We start from the raw sequence: 24,694 nt of genomic DNA on the forward strand, positions 1-24,694 counted from the left end.
GGTGAAGCAAACTGTCTTTAATTTTGGAAAAGCTTGATATTTCCAGACTTCTAAATTCCCCAGAACTTCTCTGAAGAATCAGGCCCCTGTATTTTAATAAGAATCATTTCTCACCCTCCGGCAATAGCAACTTACCAAGTCATCTGGCAGACCTGCTATTTTCTGTTCACCAGGTCTTAATGAGCCTGCTGTAATCAAGGTAGCAGAGAGCATACAGCCTTGGGAGAAAGATAAAAAAGTCTTGAGTGGCACAAAGCTACTGCAGTAAGTTAATAAAGATATAATTTTACCCCTATGAAATTAGTACAAATAAATCCTGTTTTCTTGCTGGCTTTTTGGACAGAGGAAGAAAAACATACCAGACAAATGCTTGCATATAATTTGGTGGGGATTTTGTTAATATGCCTAGGAAGATATCACATGAATATGATGTGATAATGAATATAATCACTGGAATATAATCAATGGAGTAATATTAATGATTGGAATCACTAGTTAATTGAGTTGAATGATAACTCATTCATTCTTAGAGATATTCCTATCTTCTGCATAGAACAAAAGCCATGTTAAATCATAAGATGATTGATATCACCACTCCTCTATCTCTTATCTTTATTAGAGGAACTAATCTCCAAGACTTAACCAACTATGTGATGTAGCTAATGTTCCATTTTTTAAACAGAGATATATGATAGTTAATTTTATGAGTCAACTTGACTGGCCTATGGGTTGCTCAGATTGCTAGTAAAACATTATTCCTGGGTATGTCTGTGAGGGTGTTTCTGGAGACATTAGCATTTGATTGAGTAGGATGAGTAAAGATCTGCCCTCACCAGTGTTGGTCGCATCATCCAATCTGCTGAGGGCCTGAACAGAACCAAAGGTGAAGGAAGGGTAAATTTCTTCTTACTCCTTAAACTGGGGTTTCAATATTTTCCTGCTTCCAGACATCAGAGCTTTTGGTTCTTGGAACTTTGGACTCCAGAACTTATTCTAGCAACCCTCTGGTTCTCAGGTCTTTGGACTGAAACCAACTTGCCTGGCTCACAGCTTGCAGACAGCAAATTGTGGAATTTCTCAGCCTCCATAAGAACATGAGACAATTCCCATTTTAAAAAATCCTTATCTATCTATCTGTCTATCTATCTATCTATCTATCTGTCTATCTGTCTATCTATCTATCTATCTATCTATCTATCTATCTATCTATCTATCTATCTATCATCTGTCTACCCATCCATCCATGCATCCATCCATCCATCTATCCGTCTATGTACTCATCCACCCATTGATCTAGCCTATTGGTTCTGTGTCTCTGGAGACCCTTGACTAATTAATGCAAGGCACTTCCATGTGGCTCTTTCAGCCTTATTCACACAAGACAGAGAGCCCTTATGGACATTCTCTCAGTTGCTTATTATATTTATTCTCATCTTAATTTGGAAACCAGAGTTACCACCACTTGTTTGACTCAAAAAGCCTATTGAATGCATTTAAGCTGAGTCTCCATTTATCACCTAATTTCAATAAACTACCACTTGGACAAATAGACTAAAGTGTTTTAGATTTCCAGGGATTAGTATTAGCACAGAGGCAGTAATAATCCAAATGTCCATGAAGAGTCTGATTTTTTCCATTTCCTAGTACACAAATGCTTTAGTAAATGACTATAGGTCTTCTTGGGGAAATCATAAAATGTATAGCATATCCGTCTGATATTCCAGGAGTCTTCTTCAATTGACTGTTTCATGTCTATTGTCCTTTTCTCTATGCTCCACTAGGAATTCAAACATCTCTCAAAGGGCACAATTATTGTAAGATCAGCAGGGTTTTAATAAACATGTTTAATGCCAATATTATTTTTCATTTCACTATAAGTAATTCTGTTTGAATTCTAAAACATAAGCAAGAATTCATAGCAATAGGATTCCTTTATTTAATACTGCCATCACAGAATTAATTAAATATGATTTCAAAAGGGGATGAAGGAAATCCAAACTTTGTTTTAGATGGTCATGATATAAAAAAAAAGATTTTAAAATTGTATTGACAAGTTAAAATGCAAAACAAGAAACTTTTAATTGGATATACCAGTTGTCTCTAATAGTGTGGTAACCTGTACCTCTATCATTTGATGTCTTGGCCATGTTTAAGTTCTGAGTGGGGCTTCTGTCAGCAAAAAAAAAAAAAAATCTCAATGCTCATGAAGAAATCAATTTTTGTACTTTAGCAATTTAGACACTGTACACATCTTTTTACCATATTGCACAAAAGCTTAAAAAACTCTGCCTTACAATATATCTATGTTAGATAAAATTGTTTATTGATGATTAAAGGTGACAAGATATGATGCTAAATGTCTAGAGGTAAAATTTAATTGGAAGGCAAAATGTTGAAAAGAGCACGTATTTCTATATCTGAGAGACCAAATATGGCATAATGGATTTGCCACTAGTTTTTTTGAACTTAGAGATTTAACTTTTCTGAAGCCTAGTTTATGAACTTGAATTAGAAATAGAAACACTCGGGGCGCCTGGGTGGCTTAGTCGGTTAAGCGTCCGACTTTCGCTTAGGTCATGATCTCGCGGTTAGTGGGTTCGAGCCCCGCGTCGGGCTCTGTGCTGACTGCCAGCTCAGAGCCAGGAGCCTGTTTCAGTCTGTGTCTCCCTCTCTCTCTGACCCTCCCCTGCTCACGCTGTCTCTCTCTTTCCTAGAAATAAATAAAAATATTAAAAAAAAAAGAAAGAAATAGAAACACTTACCTTATAATTTCAGTAATAATATGTAAAATTACCTGGTAACTGTGGTGACTATCAAAGAGTAGTTATTGATTATATGATTTAAAACAGAAAAATTATGAAATAATTATTTCATTAAAATTTATTCTGCATAAACATCTTTGAAAAGATTCATATCATTTGATATGAGTCTTTATAAAGTTTTGTGGCAACAGTATCTCCCCTTCCATGGCATACCTACCCACATTTTAAACACCCTTTTTAAATGAATATGCAGACTAACACTGAGGCTTTATTTATCCTGGGCATTGAGGCCCCTCAGCAGTTGTTGAATGTATGGTAGAGAGGTCTAGGAGGCCATAGCTGGGACCTCACACACCAGGTGCAACTATAGGGAGCACCGTTTTTAACCATTTTAAATTTTGGTCTTTAGAGTAAGATTTAATCTGAAGGAAGAATTCTATGCTGCCCATATTTTGAAAACCAGTAGCCTAGACCATTTCTTCTTAGCTTTTTGAAGGTAACAGAAATTGGTAACCATAGACAAGAGCCAGACTGATGTCATTTTCTGTTTCTCCATTAAATACCTACTCTATATAAATGGGAGGACATTAAATTGAGTCTGACCTGAGCACAAGGCCATGTGTTTTCATGTCTCTATAAAAGGAAATTTATTTTTCATTCTGGTGCTTTCCCTTCTATTAAATGAAGTAAATTTAATTCTCATCATTAGAATATATTTATTTCAAAATGTAATACATTTTCCACTTTACAACTCCTAAAGTTTATCTCCAGTTCCTCTCTTCATGAATTTAAGAAATAACAGCTAACATTATGCAACATCTAAAATTTGTGTCAACATTCTCTGATCTTTAAAAAAAAAAAACCCTGTATTTTTCAAACATTTTATTGCTACTCTTCCACACTGTTCTGATTTATTTTTTCTTCCAGTTAGCATTTAAAGAAAATGGATTTGGCTATTTTTTCTGGAAATGAGCAGGTCTGGGCTAAGATAAGAGGTCTGGAGTCCACAGAGATATTCCTGGAAGCACATATTGAGACCCTACTACATTGATTTGGGGTGCTTCTACTTAGGAATATAGTAGATACAGTGCATATAGCTTGGGGCTGTCTTTACAGATCACTCATGCATAAACATTCTTGGAAATAACTCTTTCTTGCCCTTGTATTTTGCATTTATCTTTAAGGGCATTGCTTGGCCTAGCTGAAGTTGTGTCTTTCAATATCACCTTTCTGAAGCATCACTTTTTAAAAAAATTTATCACACCTTTCTGTCAAAAGAGGTCTCTGAAGTCCCAGTCACTTCCTTTTGTATAGCACTTGCCATATCCACTGACAAAAAAAGAAACAAATAAACAAAAGTCCTACAAAATATCCCAGTACAAAATAACAAGAAAAAAAAAATCAAAGCCTTTCATCCTAACAAGCACTTAATGGGGTTATCAGATTATAATTGAACATTATTTAAAAATGAAATCAAAGGTAAATTTTACCTTTCCAATAATAATTGAAAATTTACAAAATCATCTGGAAATGCTACCATAAATTTGTATTATGGATAAATAACCTAAAAAAAAATCTCAATATCTATGAAAACCTCTCAGAACAAAGATGTTCATTGTCATATTTTTATCATAGTAACAACAGAAACAAAGACAATAATAATGACAAATCTTCATCTCAGCTATTTACTAGAGTAATGGGTAAGCTGACTAGAGAATTTTCTCAATGGAATATTGTGTGTTCCTATGAAATTATAATTACAGAATTTATAAAAGTTTATAAAAGCATGCTGGCATGCTAAGTAAAAAAAATAAGTAAATGTGAAATTGTGACTATGTAAATATGCAAAAATTCACAGCAAAAAGCTAAAATGAAATGCCCTACATTTTATAATGAGTTGTTCTGAAGAATTAAGGTATTTGGATAATTTTCTTCATTTTATTTTCCTTGCTTTCAGGATTATTCATTTAAAAATATTTACTAAGGCAATTATTGAGGGAATTGGGATGATAATTCATTAAGTCAGTCATAGTCATTTTCTCTTGGAGCTTTCAGTGCAGTGAAAGCAATGGTTATTTAACAAACATAACTACACAGAAATTTCTTAAATTAGTGAAGAGAGGTAATATGCAATGAAAGAATAAAATATAAACACATAACTTGCTTTGAAGATTTACTTTTTGGAACAAGTAACATATTGTATTTCTCAGGGTTCCCTAGAGAAACAGAACAAATATGTATCTAGGAACAGGTTTATTATAAGGTTTATGGAGCTAAGAAAGTCACAAGATATGCAAGATGGAGATCCAGAAAAGCCAGTGATACTGTTTAAAGGCCTGAGAGACAAAACTCTGACTATGTAGATTCTAGTTTGAATCTGAGGCCCCGAGAACTGAAAATAGGATAATGGTAGGATCACATCAATGTTCCAGTGCTAGCATTCAGCCAGAGAACAAATTCAACCTTCCTTTGCCTATTTGTCCTATTCAGGACTTTAATGAATGAGATGATGCCCACTCACATTGTGGAGGGTTGTCTGATTTATTCAGTCTACCAAATAAAATGCTAATTTCTTCTAGAAACAGATACGCCCAGAAAAAATGTTTAACCAGGCATCTGGACATCCCATGATCTAGTCAAACTGATATGTAAAATTAACTATTACACATATATTTTCTGAACTGATAATTTTCATAATGGATTTTTTTCTTTCATAGTAATAAACATTCTTGAGCACATTGCTCAGTCCAAGAATTAAAATAACACTGAAAGTTGAAATGTACCAATATGGTTTTTCTTTATGTCCTCCAAAAGACAAGCACCATGTTTAATTTTGAATTTAACACATTTGAAACCTTTTTTTTACCTTTTATTATCATCACATATTTAAAAATATGTAACAATTATATGGCTTATTTTTATTATTTTTACTCTATTATATACTCTTTGTGTTATATGTAATCTTCTGGGACTTGCATTTTTACTCAATATTATATTAAATTAGACACTTCTAGTGTTCATAAGTGTTCACATCCTTTCCCAGCTTTCTCAGAGTTGGTTAGGGTCACAGAATAAATTTTTACCAACAGACACTAAGCAGAAGTAGTGTGTGTTAGTCTGGGCTGCAGTAAGTAATTGTTGTGTACAATTGGCTATAGTGCTCTCTTTTTACATGATCTTAGAGAAGCCTTGCCATTAAGTTGTTGTGGTATCAAAGAGTCAAAGCATCCTGAATATATAAGCCACTACAGAAAGGCCAGGTGGTCATGAAAGTTATCTAGACCAGGGATTAGCAGCTATAGTCCATGGACCAAATAAAAAACCCTGCCTATTTTTGAAGACAAATGTTTGTTGGAACACAGCCATGCCCATTCATATATATATTGTCTGTGCTGTTTCATGCTTTGATCGTTGTGATAGGGACTCTATGACTCATAAAACCTAAAATACTTACTATTAGGCTACTTACAAAAAATGTTTACTGATTCCTGCTCTAGAATGAGGGCAGTATTAAAATGAACAATGCTAAATCTTTGTGCTGTTTAGTCATCAAGATTAGCATATGTTATTTTTGCAGTGGCATGATGTGTCCTACATCAGCTAATGCACTAATATTCATCCACATCATGACATGTGTCTGTAGCTCATTCATTTAGTACTATTCAAAACTCCTTTTTGTGGTTATGGCATAGTTTATGTAACCAAGTCTCTACTGATGGAATTTCAGTTATTTGTAATTTTTTTTCTACCAAAAACATTGCTTCAATGATTTCAGCTTTCTGTAATTGAAGAATAGCTCCTATTATACAGAGCCTCCCATAGACAAAAACTGTAAACTCTAGACACAGTTAAAAAAAACTAATTTGGGGACACTGGAGAGTTGACTGAAAGAAGGGAGATACTTGTTAGGGTCACAAATTGGAAGAAAGAGACTATACTGTGCGAAATTTTATGGCTTTAAGACTACGACCCCAGTACATGCTATATTAGGGGGCTAAAAACATATTTAAAAAAACTTTCATTATTCCAGGCCTGAAAAACCAAAGGATAGAATTTGATACAACTATGACAACTGAAAAATGAGGAACAGAAATCATGGAAAGAAAAGAGATGAAAAGGGAAGACCAAAGTTAATTTGTGTAATTTCTGCTCAAATCTTTGTGTAGACCCTAAACTGCACATTTACTAGATAGCTTCCAAGCAACTCCTTCCAAGCAGCAAGTGAGGTAAAATTACAAATAACCACTCACCACAGGGAAAACTATCTGTAGTCTGAATTTGAGTTAAGACAAGATAACTTCCTGTAAAAAAAACCCTTTTCTGAGAAACATAACAAAATCCAGAGTGTTTATAATGTGTAATACATAAAACTCAAGATAAAGTCTACTATGCCCTGCAGTATATTTTTAAAAAAGGAAATAATAAACTAGACTCAAAAGAAACGGCAATCAGTGAAAACTGAACCCGAGATAAGATGGTGGAATTAGCTGACAAGAATTATGAGAGCAGTGGTTGTTGCATCTATGATTATGGGTATGAAGGAAAATTTGCCTCTAATGAATGAAATATCAGAAATCAATAGACACTTTAAATAAGAAACAAATGGAAATTCTATGGCACAAAAACACACTCAGACATTCAGATCAATGAATGGAACAGAACAGGGAACCCAGAAATGGACCCACAAGTTTATGCCCAACTCATTTTTGACAAAGCAGGAAAGAATATCCAATGGAATAAAGACAGTCTCTTCAGCAAGTGGTGCTGGGAAAACTGGACAGTGACATGCAGAAAAGTGAACCTACACCACTTTCTTATACCATAAACAAAAATAAACTCAAAATGGATGAAAGACCTAAACGTAAGACAGGAAACCATCAAAATTTGAGAGGAGAAAGCAGGCAAAAACCTCTTTGACCTAATCCACAGCAACTTCTTACTCAACACATCTCCAGAGGCAAGGGAAACAAAAGCAAAAATGAACTATTGGGACCTCATCAAAATAAAAATTTCTGCACAGCAAAGGAAACAATCAGCAAAACCAAAAGGCAACCAACAGAATGGGAGAATATATTTGCAAACAACGTATCAGATAAAGAGTTAGTATCCAAATCTGTAAAGAACTTATCAAATTCAACACACAAAAACAAATAATCCAGTGAAGAAATGGGCAAAAGACATGAATAGACACTTCTCCAAGTAAGACATCCAGATGGCCAACTAACACATGAAAAGATGCTCAACCTCACTCATCATTAGGGAAATACAGTTGAAAACCACAGTGAGATGCCACCTCACAGCTGTCAGAATGGCTAACATGAACAACTCAGGCAACAACAGATGTTGGTGAAGATGTGGAGAAAGAGGATCTCTTCTGCACTGGTGGTGGGAATGCAAACTGGTGCAGCCACTCTGGAAAACAGTATGGAGGTTTCTCAAAAAATTAAAAATAGAACTACCCTGTGACCCAGCAATCGCACTACTAGGTATTTATCCAAGGGATACAGGTGCGCTGTTTCAAAGGGGCACATTCACCCCAATATTTATAGCAGCACTATTAACAATAGCCAAAGTATGGAAAGAGCCCAAATGTCCATCGACTGATGAATGGATAAAGAAGATGTAGTATCTATATATACAATAGAGTATTATTCGGCAACCAAAAGGAATGAAGAAATAATGAAATCTTTTTGCAACTAAGTGGATGGAACTGTAGGGTATTATGCTAAGTGAAATTAGTCAAAGAAAGACAAATATCATATGATTTCACTCATATGAAAAATTTAAGATACAAAGCAGATGAACATAAGGAAAGACAGGCAAAAATAATATAAAAACAGGGAGGGGGGCAAAACATAAAAGACTCAAATATAGAGAACAAACAGATGGTCCTGGAGGGGCTGTGGGAGGGGGGATAGGCTAAATGGGTAAGGGGCATTAAGTTATCTACTCCTGAAATCATTGTTGCACTATATGCTAACTAACTTGGATGTAAATTAAATAATTAATTAATCTGAGATCTGAAAAATATTTATCCAAGTAAATTAAAAAAAAGAAACAAATGGAAATTCTAGAATTGAAAAATTCAGATCTGAAATATCTGAATGGGCGTAATAGCATATTAGAGATGACAAGATTTCAGGACATATGAATAGAACTAGCCAATGCACAATGAGAATGAATGAAATCTGGCCATTTGTAGCAACATGGATAGAACTTGAAGGTATTACGCTGAACAAAATAAGTCAGGCAGAAAAGGACAGTTACCATATGTTTGCACGTATAAATGGATTAGGAGAAACTTAACGGAGGACCATGCGGGAGTAGAAGGGAAAAATAGTTGAGGAGAGGGAGGGAGGCAAACCATGAGAGAGTCTTGAATGCTGAGAACAAACTGAGGGTTGATGGGAGTGGGGGAGAGGGGAAGGGGAGTGATGGACTTGGAGGAGGGCACTTGCTGAGATGAGCACTGGGTGTTATATGGAAACCAACTTGACAATAAACTATTTAAGAAAAAAAAAAAAAGAACTAGCCAATGCAGAGAAAGAAAAAAGTAGACATATCCAGAGTTCTGTGGGACCATGTCAGAAGTTTTTAAATAGTCACAATTAAGGTTCTTGAATTCAATGAGAGAGAGAGAGAAATAGGGAGAAAACGCATTTGAAATAATATCAAAATTCCTAAATTTGGTGAAGAACATACTTGATGGGTACAAGAAACTCAGTTAACCTCAAGCTGACTACATATAAGAAATCACACCTAAGGATATTATAGTCAAACTGTTGAAATTAAAAGATGAAGAAAAATATTAGAAGTAACAATTAAAAAGTAGGCAAAAGATCTTAATAGACATCTCACAGAAGAAGATATACAAGTGGAAAATAACCATATAAAAAGAGATGCTCAATACCAGAAGTTATTAAGGAATTGTGAATTAAAACAACAATGAGATACTACTATGCAACTATTCAAAAGGCTCAAACCCCAAACACTGAGAGCACCAAATCATAGCAAGGGCATAGAACAACAGAAACTCATTTCTGGTGGGATTGCAAAATGGTACAACCACTTTGGAAGGCAGTTTAGTGGTTTCTTACTAAACCCAACATACTCTTACCATATAATACTGTAATCACATTCCTTGGTCTTTACCCAAATTAGTTGAAAACTTTTGTCTACCAAAAAATATATACACAAATGTTATAGCAGCTCTATTTATAATTGCTAAAATGTAGAAGCAAATAAGATGTCCTTCAGTAGGTGAATGGATATGAATAAACACAGACAGTGGACTATTATTCAGTGATAAAAAGAAATGAGCTATCAAGCCACAAAAAGACATGAAAGAATCTTCAATGTATAATGATAATTACAAAAAGAAAACTAGTCTGAAAAAGCTAAATACTTGTCAACTATAGTAACATTCTGGAAAAAGCAAAACTGTGGAGATGGTAAAAAGATTAGTGGTTGATAGAGAGAGGGAGTTATGAATAACTATGAATTTAGGGAGAGAGAGGGAGTTATGAATAACTAGTACATGAGACTTTTAGAACAATGAAACTACTCTGTATGATACTAGAATAGTGTGTACTTGTCATTATACATTTGCCAAAAGCCATAGAATATATGGATGAAAGACAACTCTAACGTAATGAGATTTGGTTGGAACTGGACTAAGCGTAGAAAATAATTTGAGGATGATGGACCTAGTAATGATTACAGGGGATGTTTCAAGTTATTTACTTATTTATTTTTAAAATAACAAGCACAGTAATTGTTGCAAAATGTGTCATGTTTATGAAATTTTTAACAAAGTTTTATTAGTAATATTTTATATTAGTAATACTAATAGTACTTTGATACGTTAATTAGTATTAACTTTTTCTAGGTATTCTTGAAAGTGATTCTCATATGCTATTCTCTGGCTTAATTCTTTTGAGAATGATGATTCTACAATTCTAGAAAGAATCAAAAATTCTATTTTTGATTATTGAGCTTTAAGTTAAATTCAGTGCATGGTAGTTTATTTAAAAATTATTAGAAGTTTTCTTATAAAATTTGATAAAGGGAAGTGTATTTCATTAGTGAAGTCAAGGTAACATTTTAGATTTTACTTTTGATCCCCAAATTAACAATTAACCAAATAATTACAACTTTGCATTTTATTCATCTCCAGTTGTTTCAGTTCAAGAAGATTTGGTTTGAGAGCTTAGCTTCAAATTTGTATAATAGTAATATTCAAATGAAAAAGACTATCATAAAGCAACATACTTTTAATATGTCCATATTATTCTGGACATTTTGAAAATTTAATTGAAATAATAAAAGGAAACAATGAGTTGAAATATAGTTACATGTAATAGGAAGTTTTATAGTGGAGGCTCCTGGGAGGCTTAGTTGGTTAAGCCTCTGACTTCAGCTCAGGGCATGATCTAGTGGTTCACAAGTTCAAGCCCCACATCAGGCTCTGTGCTGATGGCTCAGCTGGAAGCTTTCTTCTGATTCTGTGTCTCCCTCTCTCTGCCCCTCCCCTTCTTGTGCTCTCTCTCTCTCTCAAAAATAAATTAAAAAACATTTTTTAAAGAAACTTTTATGCTAGACCAGTGAAAAGGAAATTAATAGGTCTCATTCACATTCTCTGTAACTATTATTCTACAATGTCAGTTAATTACTGCAGAAGAGGTATGTGCTCTGTCAAATTTCCCAGTGTACTTTGGCATTGTCCTCTCCTTGTTCGTTTCTGAGGCCTATTTGGTAAAAGAGTGCAGATTTTAGAATCTTCATTGAAATTTGATTCTTTTGTTTTGATCCTCCTTTCACAGAGAAGATGTAAGAGCCCTGAAGGACTATTAAATAACAATAATGTACAATTAAATAGATTCTGATCAACTAGATAATAACATCTGTTTTGAGTAAAGAAATGGTGGATAAAATATGAAAAATTAAAGTACTCCATTTGTTCTTTCAGAATAGAAAAAACTTTTATCAAATTTCATTTTCTTCATGATGATGAAATAGCAACTGGAGGTAAAATAATTGATGCAGTATGATGAACCTCAGTTAGGAATGGCTACCTTTTTTACATTAATAAGTTGCTTTTGAAAGTCGAAGAATCATGGGAGTTTATTGAAAAAGAGGAAAAAGCAAACAAGACTTTCACCTAGATATTTCCAAAGAAGTCCTTTAGATTTTTGTTTTTGTATGTTTGTGTTATCACATATATCATCCAAATGGATGTTGATATAAAAGAAAAAGATGTCTATCTTCAGCGAAACATCATAGTTACACATTTCAATATTTCCAGAAGAGGATTTACATTTTTTCTCCTTAATCTATCCCAATGCTTTGCATACTTCACGAGCCAGGCCACATAACAAGCACTTGGTTCATCAGACAAGTTCTCAGCAAACCTCAATTAATCTAAACGCTCATTTCTTTCTGAAGACGATTACTGCCAAAATATGCCAAATATGTCAGAAGATATCATGCATGATATTTTCATGCAGGAAATAAATTGCTAAAAGAGAAAGAGAAAGAGTAGAGTTGGTTCTCAGATGATGGCAATGCTGCTTTCACTCATATGTCCTCATTTCTTTCCTGCCAGAACATTTCCGTGCTATTGTGTAGTCCCAGACAGGCCATCTGTTCCTGTTGTAAGGGCCAGTAAGCTTAAGGTGATTAGAGGGTGCTACATTCTTGATTTCTGAAGAGATCAGTTAGCTACACACAGAGAAGCATTCTGTTTTTTTTGGCTACTTCCTATATTCTCAAATCATATAAACTCTCCTGCAAATATATGCAATGTGTTATGTGAGAGATTAGATACAAGCATATGAAGCCAGTGGAAATCTAGTATAATCACATTACTTTAGCGGTTAAGAGCCTATCTTTATTCAAACAACTGGACTGAAATTTTGGCTCAGTTATTTACTAGTTCCATGACCTTGGGCCATTTACTAACATACTTTAAGCCTTAGTATCCTCATTTGTGAATCTTAGAGGTAGCAAAAGCAACTTTCTATTATATGTGCTTAATAAGTAATGCATGTCAAACTGTTATCAGAGTGCTTAACTTACTGTAAGCTTTCAATCTTCATTAGCTATTATTATTAAGTTGGTGCAGTAGCAAAATTAGTCTTTTATAATGACTTCAATAAAATTACAAAATAAAATTGAAACATGTACAGTGTGTTGTACATGTACTTTGTTGTAATAAAGTACAATCCACATGTACTTTATTGTGGATTGAAGTAAAGATAAGTGATAGCGTATTCTCAAGATTATACAATGTTGTCCACGGCTGATTTGGGAATAATATATTATTCTCTGACTTGATCCCACATTCCCTCCACCAGCCTAGGATACTTAAATAGACTTGTTTTTATAAAGACTTGCCAGTTTATGCAGTAGGTACAATTTGTTTTATGTGTTTTAGCTGAAGTAAAATATCCATTATTATTTTATTTCAAAATAAGCATAGTTTCAAATTACTGTCAACAATGGGCACTATTGGAGAAAATGTGAATGATTGGAGAAAAGTATTGTGACACTTCAGAAAATCTCTTGGAAAATATATAATTTTAATGAGTGATTTTTGGCTAAACACTATCCCTTGTCATTTATTCAAATAAGTGCACATATGTAAAAACAAAGTAAATTAACAATTGGAGGAATTTTGTTGAAGTCAATCAACAGGACTTAGCCAACAGAAATCCAGCACCAGCAGACATCACTATGCATTGCTTGGTAAAGGGATCGGGTGTTGTCTCTTTTCCAAGTAATTGTTTTATTTTTCTAAATCACATTCCTTTATGAAACATGTTTTTAGATATTTGAATATCTTTGAAACTTTTTATTCTAAGAATTTCCTGCAAGGAATCCCAAGACTGTGTTCCGTACCAAGATGTACCTTATAAATTTAGCAACGCCTTACAAAATGTTTTGTTTACCATGTTCAAATGAGCAAATTCTTTCCCTAATGTAATATTTCAGTTATTCTTGGGTTATCCTTTTATAATTACTGGAATGCAGACATACTTAACTAAAGGATACAGATTTTATAATATAAGAATTTCTGCAGTATCTCCATTTAGCTTATAATCTTTGCATTTGGCTTATTTATATATTCTGGTACTACCCATTCATCCCTCACAATACTGTTCTGGTATTATTTGCCATTAATATTAGTAGATTGTAAAACCAAATAATGAATTATGTAATATTTCCTTTAGTACTTAATATGTTACAAACACTGTGGCAGCCAAGTAGGCCCTATAGCACAACATACTCTTCCGTTAAGGATCAAGGATTTCACAGGGCTGTGGGGAAGACAAAGAGGTAACTGATCAGAATTACCATTATAAGGAATATACTAAAATGGTGGTAGAAAGCATAAAGAGGAAACAGAGGACTGCATTTAATGGTAATTAGTATTTCAATTCCCAAACCCATGGGTTAGTCAGGGCTTGTAACAAGTTATAGCTTCTGAGATATACGTCAGAAGACAATAGGCAGAGTTCCAGCAGGGAGAAAATCCATGATCACTAACCTTCAGCTTATTTCCATTCCCCAAATCTATCAAACCCATTGCTTCCTTAAGTGTCTAGCTGATACTATTGCCTCTACTAGGCATCATCTCTCATAAGAATTTTATCATGGCCAATTTCCTCCTGCCATTCAGGTCTCAGCTCAAATGTCCCCTTTCTGATAGGCCTCCCTCCATCTTTCAAGTACGCCCTTATTTCCTTTGTGGTATTTCTCAACTTTGATCACTTATTTGTTTTCCTACTGATTGTTTTTTTTCCCCTGTCCACCCGCATTTGTTCCTCTCACTATGATGCAAATGTCATGAGGATAAGGGTATTCCCTTATTTTCTGCCGTGTCTCCAGTGCTGAGGGACAGTGTTGGATGATGAGCAGATGCTCAAAAACAGTGTGTCCAATGTATGAATGCATGAATGACAATAAGTGAATAGAAGCATCGGGGTCCAAATTAAAAACTATTTATTTAAATAAGTCCTTCACCCACTTCAGAAGAGGAGCTGAAATATAAGGGACTTGCATGAGGCTGACTAATGAGGTGCCAGCATAGAATTTCTTTAGTTCCTCCTTTTGGAACTGTTACAGTGTGGCAAAGGCCTGAACTTACAGGTAAAAATTAAATAAACTTAGCAGAATGTAGTGTGAAAAGGGTGAAGAAAATCGCTATATTGTTTTACCCACCCCGTATAAAGAAGGAACAGGTTTTAAAAATGAGTAAGCCTTCTTCAAACAGAGCTTTTTAATTTTATGTACAAAAAATGAGTAAAGTCTAGCTTACTTTGGGATATTCAAATTTTGGAGTTATTTGTGCTTACGAAAGAGAAGACAAATTTTGCTTCCAGCCGTGCCAGACTGACAGGGGCTTGATTCCCCCCCCCCCCCGCTCTAAAATACTAATAAACAAGGTAGAATATGTGAAATAATGTTTTTTTAGATATTGGATTACAGGATGCACAGAACTGTGATGACTAGAGAAGAGAAATGAAAATGTTGAGCCTAATGATTGCAATAATTTACTACTAGAAAATGTTTCCAGACATCACAGATAAAGGTGAATCCAGAAAATGTCTGGCAGCCACTTGAAGTTAAGAAGCACAATTAGAAATCTGGTTAAATAAAGGTGAGTAGATTTGTATGAGAGGATGGAGTTACCAGAGAGACAAAGCTCTGAAGATCTTAAAAGTCCCCTGGAGTTTTTGTCAGAGAATCAATCTGATCATGAGTGAGCAGACACTCCCCAATGCCAGGGAAAGATGACAAAAAAACAATAGTGAAAAACAAAAAACAAAAAACAACTCCTAGAGCTCGTGCAAAACTGGGAGTCCCACCAATCAGAGTTTAAGGATCTGAAATACATAGAACATTGGGTAGGATCTTAATAGTGGGCCCAAATTTGCCTTGACTAAAGGCTACTCTGGACCCAACCAAAGAAACATAAAGCATTAGGCTTGAAAGAAGGCCATGTATCATCAGTGTTTCTAAGCTCTCTGCTCCCCACAAAAGACAGTACTTGAAATAATAAAAATGAACCTGAATATGGAAGGATTGAGCAAGGTATAGCTACCTGGGTCAGTCCAGTGATAAACAAAGTCAACCAAAGCACAAGCATAAAATGCTGCTCCTAGAAGCAAAAATCCAATAGAAGTAACTGGACAGAAACAAAAACATGACATCAGTACAGGTGGATTCAGAATTCCATGAGAAAAAATGGAAATAGGCCCAACAGAACCTAAAGTAATACAGTCGTGTTTGTTTTTATAGAATGACTGTAGTCTTTTGTGTCTGAGGGAAGACACTTTAAGGACATAGATCAATTTAAGACAATTTTGATGTCAAAAATAGTGTTAGTTTACCAGTATTTATACCAAAGCAATAATACACACTTAACAAAAAAATGATTTTCCCTAAAAAAGGAAAAACCATATAAGGGCTGTAATAAATATTCCCTTAGCTAATTTGTTTTATCATATTCTATTCAAGCAACATACATTCCAACACATTCCAACATACATTCTAACACAGTCCACTTCTCCCACTATACGAGGAATATCTGAAGCATTAAAGTTATAGATTTATGGTAGAATTACGTAAGCTAATTTACAAGGGAAAACAAATAAGGTTAGCAGCATATCTCTTCAAGAAACTTGGCAGACCCAAAGGGAGTGGCAGGATATATTCAACATGCTAAATGGGAGAAACCTACATCCAAGAATACTCTAACCAGCAAGAGTATCATTCAGAAAAGAAGAAGAGATAGAGTTTCCCAGACAAACAAAAACAAAGAAGTTTGTGTCCACTAAGCCAGCCCTATAAGAAATATGCAAGGAGACTCTTTGGAAAGCAGACTAGAAAGGAACAGAGTAAATTTCCAGAAATAATGACAAAGCAAATTCCTATCTATCAATACTGACTCTGAATGTAAATGGACAAATGCTGCAATCAAAAGGTTGTCATAATGGATAAAAAAACCAAGGCTCATCTATGTGCTCCCTATAAAACACTCATTTCAGACATAAAGACATGCAGATTGAAAGCAAAGGAATGGAAAATCATTTATCTTGCAAATTGAAGTGAAAAGAAAGCTGAGGTAGCAATATTTATACCAGAAAAGTAGACATTAAAACAAAAATTAAAACAAGAGATGAAGAAAGGCACTATATAATAATAATGGGTCAATTCAATAAGGTCTAACAATTATAAACATTGGGAGCAGCCTAATACATAAAACAATTAATAACAAACATGAAGGAACTCATTGTAATAATAAAATAATAGTAGAGGACTTTAACACCACACTTACAGCAATGGGCAGATCATCTAAGCAGAAAATCAATAAGGAAACAATGGCTTTGAATGATGCACTGGACCAGATAGACTTAACATATATATTTAAAACATTTTATCCTAAAGCAGCAGAATACACATTCTTTTTGAGTGCACGTGGGACATTCTCCAGAATAGATCACATTCTAGGTCACAAATCAGGCCTCAACATGTACAAAAAGACTAAGATCATACCATGCATATTTTCCAACCACAACACTGTGTAACTTGGAGTCAAGCACAAGAAAAAATTTCAAAAGACCGAAAACACAAGGAAGTTAAAGAACATTGCACTAAAGAATGAATGGGCCAACCAAGAAATTAAGACGAAATAAAAATATACATAGGAACAAATAAAACTGAAAACACGATGGTCTGAAATATCTGGGATGCAGCAAAAGTAGTTCTAAATGGGAAATGTCTAGCAATACAGGCCTACCTCAAGAAGCAAGATGGGATGCCTAGGTGGCTCAGTCGGTTAAGCATCCGACTTCAGCACAGGTCATGATCTCACGGTTCGTGGGTTCAAGCCCCGCATCAGGCTCTGTGCTGACAGCTAGCTCAGAGCCTGGAGCCTGCTTCAGATTCTGTGTCTCCCTCTCTCTCTGACTCTCCCCTGCTCATGCTGTCTCTATCTCTCTCTCAAAAATAAATAAAATATTAAAAAAAAGAAGCAAGAAAAATCTCAAATACAAAACATAACCTTACACCTAACTGAGCTAGAAAAAGAACAACAAATGAAGCCTAAAGCTAGCAGAAGAACGGAAATAATAAAGATTAGAGCAAAAATAAATGATAGAGAAATTAAAAAAATACAATAAAACGGATCAATGAAATGAGGAGCTGGTTCTCTGAAAAAATTAATAAAGTTTATAAACCCCTAGCCAGCCTTATAAAACAGAAAGGATAAAGGACCCAAATAAATAAAATCATGAATGAGAGAGGAAAGATTATAACCAACATCATAAAATGCAATTATAAAAAAATATTATTAAAAAATTCTATGCCAACAAATCTGGCAATCTGGAAGAAATGGATAAATTTCTAGAAATATATAAATCACCAAAATGGAAACAGGAGGATATAAAAAATGTTAACAGACCCATAACCAGCAAAAAAACCTCTCCCGACAAGGAAAAGTCCAGGGTCAGACGGCTTCCAGAAGAATTCTACCAAACATTTAAACAAAAGTTAGTCTCTATTCTTCTCAAACTGTACCAAAAAATAGAAATGGAAGGAAAACTTTAAACTCATTCTACAAGGCTAACATTACCTTGATTCTAAAGACCCCACTAAAGAGAGAATTATGGGCAATATCCCTATGAACATGGATGCAAAAATTCTCCACAAGATAATAGCAAATCAAAGTAAACAAGGCATTAAAGAGTCATTTACCACAGTCAAGTGGGATTTATTCTTGGGTTGAAAGAGCAGTTCAATATTTGCAAATCAGTAATCATGATACACCACATTAATAAAAGCATATGATACTGTCAATAGATACAGCATTTGACAAAATACAGTTTCCATTCTTAATAAAAACCTTCAACAAAGTAGGTATTGATGAAATATACTTCAAATCATAAAGGGCGTATATGAAAGACCCACAGCTAATACCATCCTCACTGGGGAAAAACTGAGAGCTTTTCCTCTATAGTCAGGAACAAGACAGGGATGTCCACTCTCATCATTGTTATTTAAGAAAGTAGTGGAAGTCCTAGCCTCAGCAATCAGACAACAAAAAGAAATAAAAGTCATCTTAATCAAAAGGTAGAAGTCAAACTTTCACTATTTGCAAATGACATGAGATTGTATTTAGAAAACCCAAAAGAGTCCACCAAAAAGTTGCTAGAACTGATACACAAATTCAGTAAAGTCGCAGGATATACTAAATGAATGTACCTAAATCTGTTGCTTTTCTATACACCAATTATGAAACAACAGAAAGAGAAGTCAAGGAATCAATCCCATTTATAATAGCATCAAAAACCATAAGATACCTAGGAATAAATCTAACCAAAGAGGTAAATAACTATACTCTGAGAATTCTAGAACACTGACGAAAGAAACTGAAGATGACACAACAAAATGAAAAAACATTCCATGCTCATGGATTAGAAGAACAAACATTGTTAAAATGTCAATACCACCCAAAGCAATCTACACATTTAATGCAATCCCTAACAAAATATCACCAACATTTTTTACAGAGCTAAAACAACCCAAAAATCTATGTGGAAAACAAAAAGACCCCAAATAGTCAAATTCATCTTGAAAAAGAGAATCAGAGTTAGAGGTATCACAATTCCAGACTTCAAGCTATGTTACAAAGCTGTAGTGATCAAGACAGTTATGATACTGACACATTCTATTCTTAGAATAGAAAACCCACTAATGGACCCACAAGTATATGGTCAACTAATCTTTGACAAAGCAGGCAAGACTATCCTATGGAAAAAAAAATTTTCTTCAATAAATGGTGATGGGAAAACTGGACAGTAACATACAGAGAAATGAAAAGAGACCACTTTCTTACACCATACACAATAATAAAATCAAAATGGATGAAAGACCAAAATGTGAGCCAGTAAACCATCAAAATCCTAGAGGATAACACAGGTAGAAACTTCTTTCACATTGGTCATAGCAACTTCTTACTAGATAGGTATCTAAAGCAAGGGAAACAAAAATAAAAATAAACTATTGGGATTTTATCAAAATAAAAAGTCTCTGCACAGCCCAGGAAACAATCCACAAAACTAAAAGGCAAATTTTGGAAAGGGAGAAGATATTTGTAAATGACATACCTGATAAAGGCTTAGTATCCAAAGTCTATAAAGAACTTATCAAACTCAATATCCAAAAAACCCCAAAAAACAAAAAATCCAGTGAAGAATTGTATATATGCAATTATATATGTTATATATCTTATATATATACACACATATACAATTGAATATCACTCAACCATACAAAGAATGAAATCTAACCATTTGCAATGAAATGCTTGGAGCTAGAGAGTGTTATGCTAAGCAAAATAAGTAGGTCAGAGAAAGACAAATGCCATATGATTTTACTCATAATGTGGAATTTAAGAAATGAAACAGATGAACATGGGGGGAAAAAGAGAGAAGCAAATCATAAAACAGACTTTTTTTTATTGAGGTTGGAGGAGGGGCCAGGGGGGTGGAGAGAGAGAGGGAGAAAGAAAGAGGGAGAGAGAGAAAGGGAGAGAGGGAGAGAGAGCGAGAGGGAGAGAGAGTTCCAAGCAGACTCCAAGCCTGATGTGGGACTCAAACTCATGAACCGTGAGATCGTAACCTGAGCTAAATTTGGAAGCTTAATTTGACTGAGCCACCCATGTGCCCCAGACTCTTAACTATGGAGAACAAACTAAGGTTTGCTGGAGGGGAGGTAGTCAGGGGATGAGATAAAGGGGTGCTGGGTATCAAAGAGGACACTTGCAATGAGCACTGGGTTTTGTGTGTAAGTGAAGAATCACTGAATCCTACGTGTGAAACTAGTATTACACTGTATATTAACTAACTGGAATTTAAATTAAAAAATTAGAAGAAAAAAGTTTGCAAAAGAAATAAACAATGATCCTTGTAAGAAAAAAAAGACAAAATATTGTGTGACTTCCATTATCATTAAGAAAATGGCTAGAATGGTACTAATACTGGGATAGCCATTGGAAGACCTGGGATGTAGTCCTGCCCATACACTAATAATTAACATGGCCTTGAACAAATCTCCTGACTTCCATAAGTCTAATTTCTTTATCTTTAACTCGGGGAGAGGACAAAATCTCTACAGCTCTAGCTCCAGATCAAGTATTCTAGCATATTGATAAGCAAAGAATAAAATCTTATTTTTTCCAGATGTTTCAGATGCGCATTTTCAAGTTCTTTATCTGTGTTACTATGTGTATGACACGTGTGTACAGTGTGTGCATGCATGTGTACAGAATATCATACCTCTTGTCTCAGAAAGAAGAATACAAGTTTAGGTAGAAAATTCTTTGATAGGCACATATTTCACTTAGATAAGTGAACCACATGTTAGGATGTAAAACTGATTCACAGATTTTGTGTTTCCTAGACCTATAAATATGTCAGCTCTGTCTTGCTGTTGATATCAGTTACACCTTCACTTTCTGGTTCCTTCTAGTTAATAAGCTAGTAAGTCAGTCAAAAGATCAATAAAATCAAGACTCATTGCCTGAAAGAAAAATAGTCTACAGAAACTTGTCAGTGGGAGATTTAAATTTACACTCGAACATTTTTTTCTGCGAAGAGCTATTAGAGGTCCAAAATATAGGCTGTAGATATGTAACTATTTCAATGAGAATATTTGAGTTTTATTTTCATACCAATAAGCAGTCCAAGTATCCAAATGCAATTGCTTTTCTTTTTTTATGAGAAATCTATCCGAGTTTTTATTTCATTTCCAGTTAGTTAACATACAATGTAATATCAGTTTCTGGTGTAGAATTTAGTGTTTCATCGCTTACATCACAACAAGTGCCCTCCTTAATCCCATCACCTATTTAACCCATCCTCACCACCTACTTCCTTATGGTAACCATCACTTTATTCTCGATAGTTAAGAGTCTTTTTCTTGGTTCAAATGCAATTGCTTTGACCAAGGACAGATAATATTTTCTTGGTGCATAACTGAGAATGCTTAAAATTAAAGCATTCTCATGGCGCCTGGGTGGCTGAGTTGGTTAAGCTTCTGACTTTTGATTTTGGATCAGGTCATGATCTCATGGTCCAGTAGTTCTGTACTGACAGTGCACCGCCTGCTTGGGATTCTCTCTGCCCAGACTCTGCTCATGCACATGCATGTTCTCTCTCTCACAATAAATAAGCTTAAAAATAAAATAGAAACATTCTCCATTAAAAAAGATTAAACAGTATAAAAGTAAAGCAAAATGGGAACCTCTCCCTTACCAACCATTTGGTCACTCCCCTTCATACATGTAACCACTACCAGGGATGGAGTGTACGCCCAGAGGCCTCTCTATATGTGTAGTTAACTTCAGGCATACATTTGTTTTCATATTTAAATTAAACCACTGTATGCATGTTATGCCTTCTATGTAATATGACTTACATATTTTTCTATGTTGGTAAGTTTAGATTGATTTCATTGTCTTTAATGGATGCAAAATTTTCCATAGTATGGATATGCTAAAATGTATTTTACTATTTGAACCTTGGTGAAGGATGATTAAATTCAACGTTTCCCCCTGACACATGCAGCAGTAGAATGGATATCATTTAACATATATGTTTGCAGATATATGACTATTTATTGTGGGATTAAGTCTATGCTATTCACATTTTTCATATATATTGCAAATTACATTAAAAAAATAACTCCATTACTTTTCATTGTTACTAACAATGTGACCATGTACCTGTTTCTGTATTCTCAGCACAACTTGACATTTTCAAACTTTAAAAAATTTTAACAGTCTTATAGATTGGTAAAATCTTGAAATGGTCTCACTTTTATTCTCTAACACAGTTAAGATTCAGCAACAGTTTATATGCTGATTACCTCCTCATGTTTCTTTTGTAAATGACTGATGACAGCCTTCTACGTCTCCAGTTGGTCAACTTTTCTCTTCATGTTCTGTATGTTTTCTGCATAGAAACCCTGCTCAGTGAAATACATTGCACATACTTTTTTTCCAGTTTGCTACTTGTCTTTTACCTTTGCATGTGGTCCTTTATTGTACCAATGCTTTTAATTTGTATGCCATTGGATCTGTCAGTCTACTTACTCCTTTGTGTGTCTTATTAAGACATATGTCTTATACTGAAAAACATTTCTCATTTTAAGATGATTTTAAAAATCTATTTTCTTTTGCTTTTTAATGTGTTTATCATTTGTTTCCTTAATTTTTGTGGAATTATGATTTTTAGAGGAGCAAGGTAGTGATGTAAACTTTTTTCCTAGATGATAACTTATTTTCACAATACCATGTATTAACTGACTTATTTTTCATGACCCATCTTACAAGCATGATTTAAAATACTACCTGAACTATATCATAAACTAAATTTTATACATATAAATATCTCTTTATGAGCATTATTTAAAGTTATATTTCTCTACTTGTCTTCAGGTACTGACACAATTTTTAAAATTACTATTGATTTTAAAAATATTTAAATATGTGGTAATACACATCACCACAGGTTGTATCTGTTTTTGTTTTTCAAAATATTGAAATGATTTTGCAATTTTTCCTTCCAATTTATTTTGAAAATTAGTCAAATTATAAAAATCCTTTTTGGATCCTGAATAAAAATGGCATTGAATTAACAAAATTGGCATTTAATACTAAATCTCTTCATTTGAGGTTTGATTGATTTGTATGTGTCACTCAAAAATTTTATAGTTTTTATCAGGAAGGAACATATTTCAGGATCATTTCTATGTGTTTTATTGATTTTCTTGCAGTGTTTAATCAGATGATTTTCCTTTATTCCTTTATAAATTCAGACATAGATTTAATCAGAGAAGTTCTACTTATTTTACATGTTTATCTTTATTTGGCTACCTTAATAGATTATCTTATGAGTTTCAATATTTTTTGTAAAGTTTATTTATTTATTTTGAGAAGGGAGGGCAAAGAGAGAGAGAATTCCAAGCACTGTCAGTGCCCAGCCTGGTGCGTGGCTGAAACTCAGGAACCATGAGATCATGACCTGAGTGGAAATCAAGACTGATTTCCGACTGAGCCACCCAGGCACCCCATAAGTTTAAATTTTTAATTGATTTACTTTGATCTTATAAGAAGATAATATTAGTCTCTTCAAATAGTTACAGTTTTTTTTTTAATTTCTCTTTGCATAATCTTTAGTGAAACATTGATTAATGGCAATGACAATTGGATAGTCCTGTCTCATTCTTAATAGCTTTGGTGAGAATATTTCTATTGTGACCATCATATATGAAGCTTAGTGTAATGTTTTGACTCTACCTTTTAATAGAATGAGGGATTTTGCTTGTGTTCTTAGCTTATTGCAGTTTATTTTTTTAAATTAAGCATAAACTTGAATTTTAGCTAATGTTTTTTATATTAAATCTTCTCCAAATTCTGGAATGAATCCTGCAGTAGCATGATTTTGTCTATTAATATATCTTTAGGGACACACTGATAGGCACTATCCCCAAAATAAACTAGTCTTTTAAAAAAATGTTTTTGTAATGTTTTTTATTTGTTTTTGAGAGACAGAGCATGAATGGGGGAAGGGTAGAGAGAGGAGACACAGAATTGAATCAGTCTACAGGCTCTGAGCTGTTAGCACAGATTCCGATGTGGGGCTCAAACCCACGAACCATGAGATCATGACCTGAGACAAAGTCAGACCGAGTAAGCCACCCAGGCATCCCAAGAGTCTTAAAGCAGGTGGTACTGTGAGAACCCAGGACCTTGATCTATGTTCAGGGCCAAAAAGAGATTATAATTACATTTTTTATTCTCCATATTTTAATTCTAAAAATCATGATGTCTGTTGCAGAATATTATCATTGTGTAGATGAGATAC

This window comes from Hyaena hyaena, unplaced genomic scaffold (genome assembly GCF_003009895.1).
Source record: "Hyaena hyaena isolate Hyena2069 unplaced genomic scaffold, ASM300989v1 scaffold_742, whole genome shotgun sequence".
Lineage (NCBI taxonomy): Eukaryota > Metazoa > Chordata > Mammalia > Carnivora > Hyaenidae > Hyaena > Hyaena hyaena.